Source organism: Pelobates fuscus, chromosome 13 (genome assembly GCF_036172605.1).
Source record: "Pelobates fuscus isolate aPelFus1 chromosome 13, aPelFus1.pri, whole genome shotgun sequence".
NCBI classification, from domain to species: domain Eukaryota; kingdom Metazoa; phylum Chordata; class Amphibia; order Anura; family Pelobatidae; genus Pelobates; species Pelobates fuscus.
This window is the reverse complement of record NC_086329.1, coordinates 60783455-60794265: the sequence shown is the minus strand read 5'-3', so window position 1 is coordinate 60794265 and position 10811 is coordinate 60783455.

The following is a 10811-nucleotide window of genomic DNA, read 5'->3' as shown; positions in this document are numbered from 1 at the left end:
CCACTTTACGCCTTCACTAGTGCTGTCCAAGTGCCAGAAGTTCCTGCTTGGAGCTTCTGTTAGTTCTTCAGTTGGCTGAGAGTGCAATTCACGGCTTAGCTCAGAGTGAGAACATCTGGCTCTCAGTAGCTGTAGTAGAAAGGGGAGAAGCCAGCACAATACTCTTTCCTGGCCCTTTTGTCTCCTGGTATCTAATTTATAGAGACAACAGAGCAGGGCCAGCCTTAGGCCTTTAGGCGCCCTGTGCGAAAATCTGATGTCAGCGTTGGTGGTATGATCCCCACCTCGGATCATACCACATCACAGTGCAGTCTGCCTGCACTTCACTTGAGTGAGTACATTTTTATTTATGATTACTGCATATTTTATTCTACTGAGAGCATTATTGGCTGTCTTTTTTTTTATATCCCTCTCCTGAGTGTTGGATACCATCCCTCTGAAGGACTCCCATCACATATCCTTTAAAGCGGGGATTATACCGCTGTACACCCTTCACACCAGAGCTGGTTATAGCTCTTATAAATGTGAGTTTATTGCACATATTTGTTTATTTTACCCATATTGACTTTTATATACTGCACCATTGGGTCTCCTTGTTTTTGTCTTGCATATAAGCGGGACGGTTGGACCACTAGGGACACTGAGTACTCTACACCCAAAAACAGGCACCTTATAAAGATACTTACTTCTGAGTGAGACCTCAATATTATTGGACTTTACCTTCAGTTACGCCATCAGAACTTTAGTCCCACCATATCAGTGAGACCAACTAAGTTACATTGCCTTACCTATTCAGACAAATTTATTGTACCCTTTTTCTGTATTTCTTTGTGTTACATGTTCTTTCCTCAGAGGGTTTGAGGGTTACCTTCCGTTGGGCCGCTGCCTACCTTACTTCAGTTTTATTAGCGCTGACCCTTTTCTTATTTTTCTATCACAGAAGTGCCAGACTGCCTCCCTTACATTACAGAGGAGCAGACTCAGTATGTCACATAATACTGTGAGTGGTTTTGCTTTGGAGCTGGATTATACTTGTGACGAAATGCCTTTTGTCACTGGGTTTATTGGTGACAAGCTGCCCTTTACCCATGGCTGTTGGAGGAGCCTGATTGCCAGCCTCTTACCTGTTAACTATGGTCCCTGAGAGAGTTGGCCCTTCAGGTGCAACATTTGGGCATATTGTATTTTATTGTGCGACTACTGGCCCTTTAAGCACAGTGAATGGTATTTTATTGTACTGCTGCTGGCCCTTTAAGAACTGTCTGGGGACATATTGAGACTTTGGGTAACAATACCCTTTAAGACTATGGCCCCTGGAAGGTATTACCTGTTAAAGACTCTTTTAGCAGATTGGATTTTATAAGACTGTCCCTTTAAATAATATGGAACAATTCTGCAGCTTTAAATTGGCACTTCGGATGCAGCCGAAGTGCCGAAGTAGTCGAAGTGGCCGCCATTCGACAAACGAACACGTGGCGGCGGCCATCTTGGTTCCTTCGAACGAGGTCAGCGGTGTGTGTAGCCAAATCCATGGAACTGAAATCGGTTACACATTTTACCGAACACCGCTGCCCCTTACCTTCTCCTACACTTCATTTTTCAGCTTCAGAGACTAAGTCCCGTTCGAATTTTCGAACGCCCGTTCGAATGGGACTTTTTTCTGCATGAAATTGACTGACCGCACAGCCCAAATCTATGGAACTGTTTTGGGCAGGAAATTGTGCTTGCGGTCGGTCATAAAGGACTTCCACCTAACTTTTGATCCACTGGAGGGATTTGTCTGATTTTTTGAAGGGTTTATGTTTAAAGTGTGCTGATTCTAAATATGAATTTATGAAGATTTGATGTACGGTTTTAAAGTTATAGCACATGTATAAAAACTGTAGTTTTCCTGGCTGTAATAATTATGTTAACTGGTTATCTGAGGGGAGGGAACCTGTGGGTTGCAACCGTTATGCCTCCCCTGTGGGCGGTCTTATATGTGTAAGATGGAAATAAAAGCAGACTGGGTGTGCTAGCACCTGAGATCATCTTGTACCTTCATGAAGTTTCGGCTCATGTTTGGGGGATTGGAGAACTACACTCTGGGGATTGCTATAATCACTATACTCCCCAGGGTATAATCGCTGAGCTCTGCTAAGAGCTTGTTCCTGTTCCTGCTCTCTGGAATTAGGAGAGGTCCACCTACTGGAAGCTGGACCCTGGTCTTGGGTCCAGAGTGGGTGGAGTCAGCGAGACCCCAACCAAGCTGCGGCGGTTCGTGGGGTCTGCAGTGGTTATGATGTCAGGCAGAGTGCTTGGAGACCTCGGAAAGCACTAGGAGCATCTGTCAGCAGAGGGTACCCGGTCGGGGTGCCAGCGGTTCCGTTACAATACTTATTTACCTTGACCTCTTTGGAACAAAAAATTGTAATAATGCGCTACTTCTCCATTTATCACAGAGCTTCAAAACAATAGAACTCCCAGTAATGTGGAGCTCTGCGACAAGATCATACACTATACAACAATACAACTCTAAGTAATGTGTCTGTTAGTGTATCACTGAGCTCACTAACTATAAAACACGGAGTAATGTGCATTTTATATACCAGAGCTCCACTGTAATACATCTCGTAATACGATGTAATGTTTGTCCTGTCTGTGTATGTGATAGGTGTGATGGCTGTGTGTGATATGTATGCTATGTGTTGGCTGTGTGTGATATATGTAATAGTTGTATAAACTGTGTGTGATATGCGTGTATTGGTTGTATGTTATATTTTGACACATAAACACAGACACATACATACAGACACGGTCGCAGGGGTCCGCAGGGCGGCCTCACCCCCTGGAGAGATGGTACGCCAGTGGTTACCTCTGTTCATTATGGAGGAGTGGAGGCAGTGCAGCTCCTGGAGACTGGTTGTTGGGGAAGCAGGGACTCCTTCCTGCTTCCCTTGCAGTAGCTACCCGGCACTTTTAGCCCCACGCCCTCCGTCAGTTTAGCTATGCCTCGGCCACACGGTAAGTTCTGCCCCTGCTGCATAGGAAACCCCACCTAAATATTATTATTTTTTGTTTGTTTTTGTTTTATAATCCCGGCCGGCCATGTGTGAGCTGGGTCGGCCGCACTGCGCCCCCTGCTCACATGGCTCCCTGTGCGGCCACACAGCTGGCACACCCCTAAGGCTGGCCTTGCACCAGAGACAAGTTGCAAGGAAACACAGTGCAAGCATGTTATTAAATTTGCTTGCACTCTGTAGAACAAATACAGGGCTTTTATCTAATGCTAGAGCTCTGCAGCAGAGCTCTGTGCATGGTCTGCCTTGGAAGAGCATTGAACCAACATGCTCACATTGAGAGGGGGCATGTTTGTCATTGGTGATGCCCAGGTCAAATTTTTTTCCCAGTCCGGCCCTGATGGAGAATGAGTGTGACAGGATTGGGTTGGTGAGTGTGACAGTGCAAGAGAAGGTGACTATGGCAGAGCGATGGGAGGCAAGTATGGCATGGGTGAGAGACAGGATTGGGGGAGTTATTTTAAGTGTGGCAGCGTGAAGGGGGGGTGACAGTGTGTGTGGTGGGGTGACAGTGTGGAGGTTGACAGATACACAGACACACAAGTGCATACACTGACACACATGCAGATAAACTGACAAACACACACTTATATACATGCAAATACACGCCGTATAACAAATACAGATACATACATGGACACACATGCTGATACATGGACACATATACCAATACAGATGCACAGATACACACACTGACACACATGCAAATGCACAGTCACACAGAATAACACTCTTACAGATACAATCACTGACAAACACTCAGATATACAAACACACACTGAAAAACATGCGTAAACACACTCACATACAGACAGCTACACATATAGACACACATTCAGATACACAGAATGACACTTGCAGTCACAGGGGTCCACAGGACGGTCTGGCCCCCTGGAGGGACGGGCCTAGTTGCAGCTGCGACCCCTGCGACTGCGGTAGGTACGCCAAGTGAGCAGTGGCATCTCTAGGATTAATTTTTAGGGGGGGCACATGGTGGGCCAGGGACAAAAGTAGGGGGGCACATTTAACCCCGCTCTCACCGCAGTTTGACCCCGCCCCTGCCTCATGTTAAGCCCCGCCCCCGACACAATGTGTTGGTTTTTTTTGTTTTGTTTTTATAATCCCTGGTGGAGAATTCATTATTTCCCACCAAGGATTATTAAAAAACAAACACATTTCCCTTGATACAGTCCATACACACACACACACACACAGACTGCTGAGTCCTTACACACACAGAGAGACAGACTGCTGACCATACTCACACACAGACTACCAAGTCCATACACACTGCTGAGTCCACACACACACACAGACTGCCGAGTCCACACACACACACACAGACTGCCGAGACCATACACACACAGACTGGCGAGTCCATACACACACACAGACTGCCGAGTCCATACACACACACAGACTGCCGAGTCCATACACACACACACACACAGACTGCTGAGTCCAAGCACACACACAGACTGCCGAGTCCATACACACAAAAAGACTGCTGAGTCCATACACACACACTGCTGAGTCCATACACACACACTGCTGAGTCCATACACACATACAGACTTCTGAGTTCATACACACATACAGACTGCTGAGTTCATACACACATACACTCTGCTGAGTCCATACACACATACACTCTGCTGAGTCCATACACACACACACTGCTGAGTCCATACACACACACAGACTTCTGAGTCCATACACACACACAGACTGCCAAGTCCACACACACACACACACACAGACTGCCGAGTCCATACACACACACAGACTGCCGAGTCCATACACACATACAGACTGCCGAGTCCATACACACATACAGACTGCCGAGTCCATACACACATACAGACTACTGAGTCCATACACACATACAGACTACTGACTCCATACACACATACAGACTACTGAGTCCATACACACACACTGCGGAGTCCATACACACATACAGACTGCCGAGTCCATACACACACACAGACTGCTGAGTCCATACACACTGCTGAGTCCATACACACACACAGACTGCTGAGTCCATACACACACACAGACTGCTGAGTCCATACACACACACACAGACTGCCGAGACCATACACACACAGACTGGCGAGTCCATACACACACACAGACTGCCGAGTCCATACACACACACAGACTGCCGAGTCCATACACACACACAGACTGCCGAGTCCATACACACACACACACAGACTGCTGAGTCCATACACAGACACATACAGACTGCTGAGTCCATACACAGACACATACAGACTGCTGAGTCCATACACAGACACATACAGACTGCTGAGTCCATACACAGACACATACAGACTGCTGAGTCCATACACACACACACACACTGCTGAGTCCATACACACACACACACTGTTGAGTCCATACACACACACACACTGCTGAGTCCATACACACACACACACTGCTGAGTCCATACACACACAAACACTGCTGAGTCCATACACACACAAACACTGCTGAGTCCATACACACACAAACACTGCTGAGTCCATATACACATACAGAGTCCATACACACACACACACTGCTGAATCCATACACACACACAAGCTTCCTCACTAGCAGACAGACAGACACACACAAGCACATTAAGCCTACCTGTCACTGGAGGCTGTTGCTGGTGGTCAGGCAGCCATCTTCCATCCTTTCCAGCAGCAGCATGGGCTGCTGCTTAACGGTGGGGGCGGGTCTTATGTGCGGGAGGTGGGGCTTCATTTGGGGGCGGGGCCTGTGCCGGGGAAGCTGCTGGGTGCTGAAAACACCCAGCACTGTTCCAGCTGCTCTGCCCTGCATTCCCTCGGGCTGTCACACAATGTTACAGTCCGAGGGAATAGAATGTAAGGACATGCTTTGCCCCCCCAAGGTGGGGCAAAGCATGATGTAGGGGGGGCCATAGCCCCCTCTGCCCCCCCCCCCCCTAGCGACACCACTGCAAGTGAGGCACTCCAATCACCATAAACATAATAAATTGTGATCTAATGTTTCTTCGAGTGTTACTTAAACCCTTTGCACTTTGGCATATTTTTGTAAAAAAAGTCTTACTCATAAGACCAAAAAAAGAATCTTCTCATCCATAAGGCTCACAATTGCAAGACACATTTATTGCACACAAACATGTCACTGTCCATCTACTAAGCGCTCCGTAGAGACTGGGGCTATTTGCAAAGAAAAACATTTCTAAATCTATTTTTTCACTCTACAATACCTCCCACTTCATGCAAATCACTGTAATTATTGTTTGGCATATTTAAAGAAATATCAATAGCATTTCTCTTCCCCAGCTGTTATTATAGATCATTCATTATGCTATTCAGTGGGAATGGTCAGCCTCTTTTGTATTGCAAAATGCCAAGACTGTAATGGTACCCTCTTCATCTCTACATCATTCAACCTTTCTTCAATCTGCTCCTTCACAGTATGTAATACTTGATTTTCTTGTCACAACTGCTGGCTTCCTACACACAAAGCAGTGGCAGTTGCACAGAAATTGTAAGCAATGAAGGGGATTACTTAAATCACTGAATTTTCTTGTAACAATTCTAAGTTTTAATGATCTGCTAACCGGCAAGCAGCAACATGTAAAAAAAAAAATCCATTTGATTCAGACAATTCATCCATAATTTTCCTGTCCACATACTCATAAATCTGTAGCCATGGATCTTGTCTATACATCTAATAATGACTTCATGGTTTGTTACTGAAGCAATCTTTTTCCTTAGCAGTACTGTTATGTATCAAAACCTTTACAATAGCTATTTGCGTAGGACAACTGAACAGTAGATTAACTATACTATAAAATCTTAACATACATTTCTGAGAAGTTACATATTTATTTATTAGAAAGTGATGTCATGTAGCTTAAATAGGTCTAGAACCTATTCTAAAAACAGTGGAGTATAATTTTACCTTTTGAACACTGCATGGTTTTAAATATGCTTGCTTTCCAATGGGGCACTGGGTTTGTTATGAAAGGCTGTATCCCCAGATTTTCTTTGGTTTCTTCACTGATGGCTTATATGTCTTACTAAATATTTCCTGCCTGGCTCATCAGTTATATAGAATTAACTCTTATTAGGTTAATTCTTTGGGTAATGTGGACAAGTAAAATGATACTTGTCCACATTGCTTAAAGAATTCAGGCTGCTGTTATATTATTAATGTTAACTGTAACTGTTAAGAGATTGTAAATTACAGTATTTCACATATCTGATATTATCATTATTATCAGGTTTCTGACTCTGGATTTATCTGTGTACATTATTACATCACTTTGTAATTCATCCACTTGTCACAATGTTCATTGTTATTTGTAATATTCATATTTGTAAAGCTCTAAAAAATTCTGCAGCGCTGTACAATAGGTGGAGTAACAAACAAGTCGTTGCAACAAAAGAAGTTAAATATACAGGGACAGAAGGTGCGGAGGCCCCTGTTTTAATGAGCTTACATTCTAATGGGGATGCGTTAAAATGAAACAAGAGGTGAGGGTAAGATCTATTTAATGTAATGGAAAAGTAGTACGTTAGAAGAGTTTACAATTAAGGCTTAGTATTGTAGACTACTTGCCGTTCGCTTATCTTCATTCACATTTTCTATCTGGTAACTCACTTCATCTCAGACTTTTTTAGTAGACTGATACGGCTAATCGAATCTACACTACTATGTCAGAATTTTTTTAGCTATACTGTAATCTTTAGGTTGAGTACGTCTTGTGAACATTAGCCCATATAGATGATTAAGGTACTACTTTCTGATGGCACATACAATATCAAGATCTGTTAAATGTTGTTTCTTTTATGTTATATATTCCTTGTTGTCTTGTTGTAGTGACTCATATACTTTTACCAATGTGCTTGGCATGTGCCGGATGTATGTACAGTATCTGCTCTCAAAGTAACAATGTCCTACATTTAATTTCTGTTTTGGCTTAGCATGATATGTGACTACATCTTTATCAGTTCCCTGGTTTTTCATGGTTATTCAGTTGAGTGAAATCTAAGTAGGTCGCTATTAGCGTTGTTTCTGAATCCTATAGAACATATGGATTCTTTGAGGATTCCTCAATGTCTTAGATTGAATTCATACAACTATCTAACCTACCAAGGTATGTAGTATTTAACAGTTACACTAGTTTTTTTTTTCTTTTTTACAGATTATTTGGGGCATTTGATTAGTGCCTTTGAATAACTCCATGATCATGCAATTCAGCCAGTAATAAATGTGTTCATACAGAATGCTACTGACATTCTTATTTTTTAGCAGCCCAACCCAATGCATTTCCCATTGCGGTGAGCAGAGCAATATACAGATTTGCAATAGTTTTTTGACATTTTAGAGTTGTATAATCCACATTACATCATACACATTTGTTTAATTACATCACATTCAACTTGTTTAGGATTCATATCTATCGCCTTGATTATTTCCATATATTATTTTCCATTAATGTTCTCCTTTCAAAGTCAATGGAAAACCTATCAACCCAATATCTCAAACCTGTGTGCTTGGTACATAAATTTTTTTTTTGGTACATATTTTATAGACTTCCTGAAAATTCTCCAAATTAATCAACTAGAATAATCAATTTTACTAGCTATCTTCAAAACCTTAGTTTGACTTCATGTACACTTCACGATCTTCTTCTACTGTACAATGACTCTTGAGCAGTTTTACAACTTCCCCTTGGTCTCTAATAACACAACTAGAGATTCCACTGTCCATCTCAGTCTCTATCTACTCGCTACTTTATATCTCTATCTTACCACTCTCCTGCCAAGATTAACTGGAGAAAGATATCATAACTGTCATCCTCACATTGCCTCTAGCACATTTGTCAGGTGGTGTTAAATATGTTGGCACTATATAAATGGTGATTACATAAATGGCTCCAATTTATCTGTAGCTTACTGCATTCTCACTTTACACATGCAAAATAGATCTGATTTGATGGACTTTTAGGGTATCCCAAAATCCACATTACTGGAAGTAATTCTAAAATTCTACAATGGACCAGACAAAGTGACCATTTTGGATTGCCTAGTGGAAATTATTACTTATTTGATACATCCACCATAATGAGTTTTCTTATCCTTGCTACATGTGTTGTCCCATGCCTGTAGTCTGACTTAATACTTTCCTAAAGTTCTATGCATAGATGAAATGCTAAATAGCACAAAATGTGTAAATCGGTGTTTCCTGTTTGGTGGAACCCCCCTTCATCTCCAGCTTATGTATTTAAAGTAAAGACATGAAGGCTCTACAATTTTATTTATCTTGGTGGGTGATGCTGGTGTCCCACGTGTGAGGTGTGACACATTTGGATATGTAAGTAGAAGCGGAACCTTGAATCACTATTGGCTCACATCTAAAATTAGATCGTAGATTTTATATTTTGTTTGATTATACTTATTTACCTTGACCTCTTTGGAATAATAAATTGTAGTAATGCACTACTTTTCCATTTATCACAGAGCTTCACAACAATAAAACTCCCAGTAATGTGGTGCTCTGTGACAAGATCATACACTACACAACATTACAACTCTAAGTAATATGTCTGTTAGTGTATCACTGAACTCCCTTACTATAAAACACAGAGTAATTTGCCTTTTATATACAGTAATTGTGGACTCCTTTATCCAGCTGCATTTCATACTACTTACTTTCCTAAATCAGTTGGAACCTTCTGAACTTGCACAGGTCAATTCAGACATAGGTTGAGAAGAAGTTGCCTATATAGTGTGCACCCATCATACTCTTCTTCTAGTGACAGATGCCACATCTACCCAGTGGACTAGATTATTCATAACTTTCTGCTTTGGAACCTGAACTGCCAAGTCAGGCTAAAGTTCCAGTTTTGCCTTCTTCTGACAGTTGGTTGCTACAGATCTTGATTGACTTCACTTTTTTTTTTTTTATGGAACCCACTTGTCTCTCTGTCTGGGGTGTGTTATAATTATTACCATTCCTATTTCTGTCGCTAATCCTCTCCAACACATATATACATAGAGCTAGTGTTGAGCTGCCCATTAATGACTATTGTCAGTTATAAGGGTGTGCCGGCATAGTTTTAACACGTTTTTATTCTTTCTCTTCTCCACAGTATGTATATAGGGCTAGGCATGTGCTGACACTGTTTTATATTCATATACCTCAGCAGGGTTTCAAGAAAGTATTTGATTAAGCAGTTCTTGAAAACATCATGAAAACATAAAACCATAGTTACAAATCCCTTTCAAATTTCTAGAGATAGTTTGGACACAAACTGTAGACATGTCTGTCACATGGGAAACATTGCAAGCAAGAAGAAACAGCTCAGACTTATTTCCCACCATTAATAGTTTAGGCACATTACAGCTGGTATAAATAACAACACACCATTATGGCGTAAAATCAGACATACAGGGGGTTATTCACTAAACTTAAAATGATTGGTAAATCAAAGAGAAATTCATATTTAAGGCAGAAATAGCTGAACATCTCAAATTCTACTATGCATCCAGTTCGGCTACTGAATTATCATGGCAATTCTCACTAGTGAATAACCCTGTAGGTTTTAGTCTCTGCATGGGAGAAATATCTGAAGAAAGAAATGTGAGGGCAATAAGTGGGTAATGAATTTGCCACCAGAGAGAGATTGTAGCTGAGCTCAGAATTATACCAGCAGCTGTATGTAGCGGAGTAGAAGTGTAAACTGCAATATCTTCG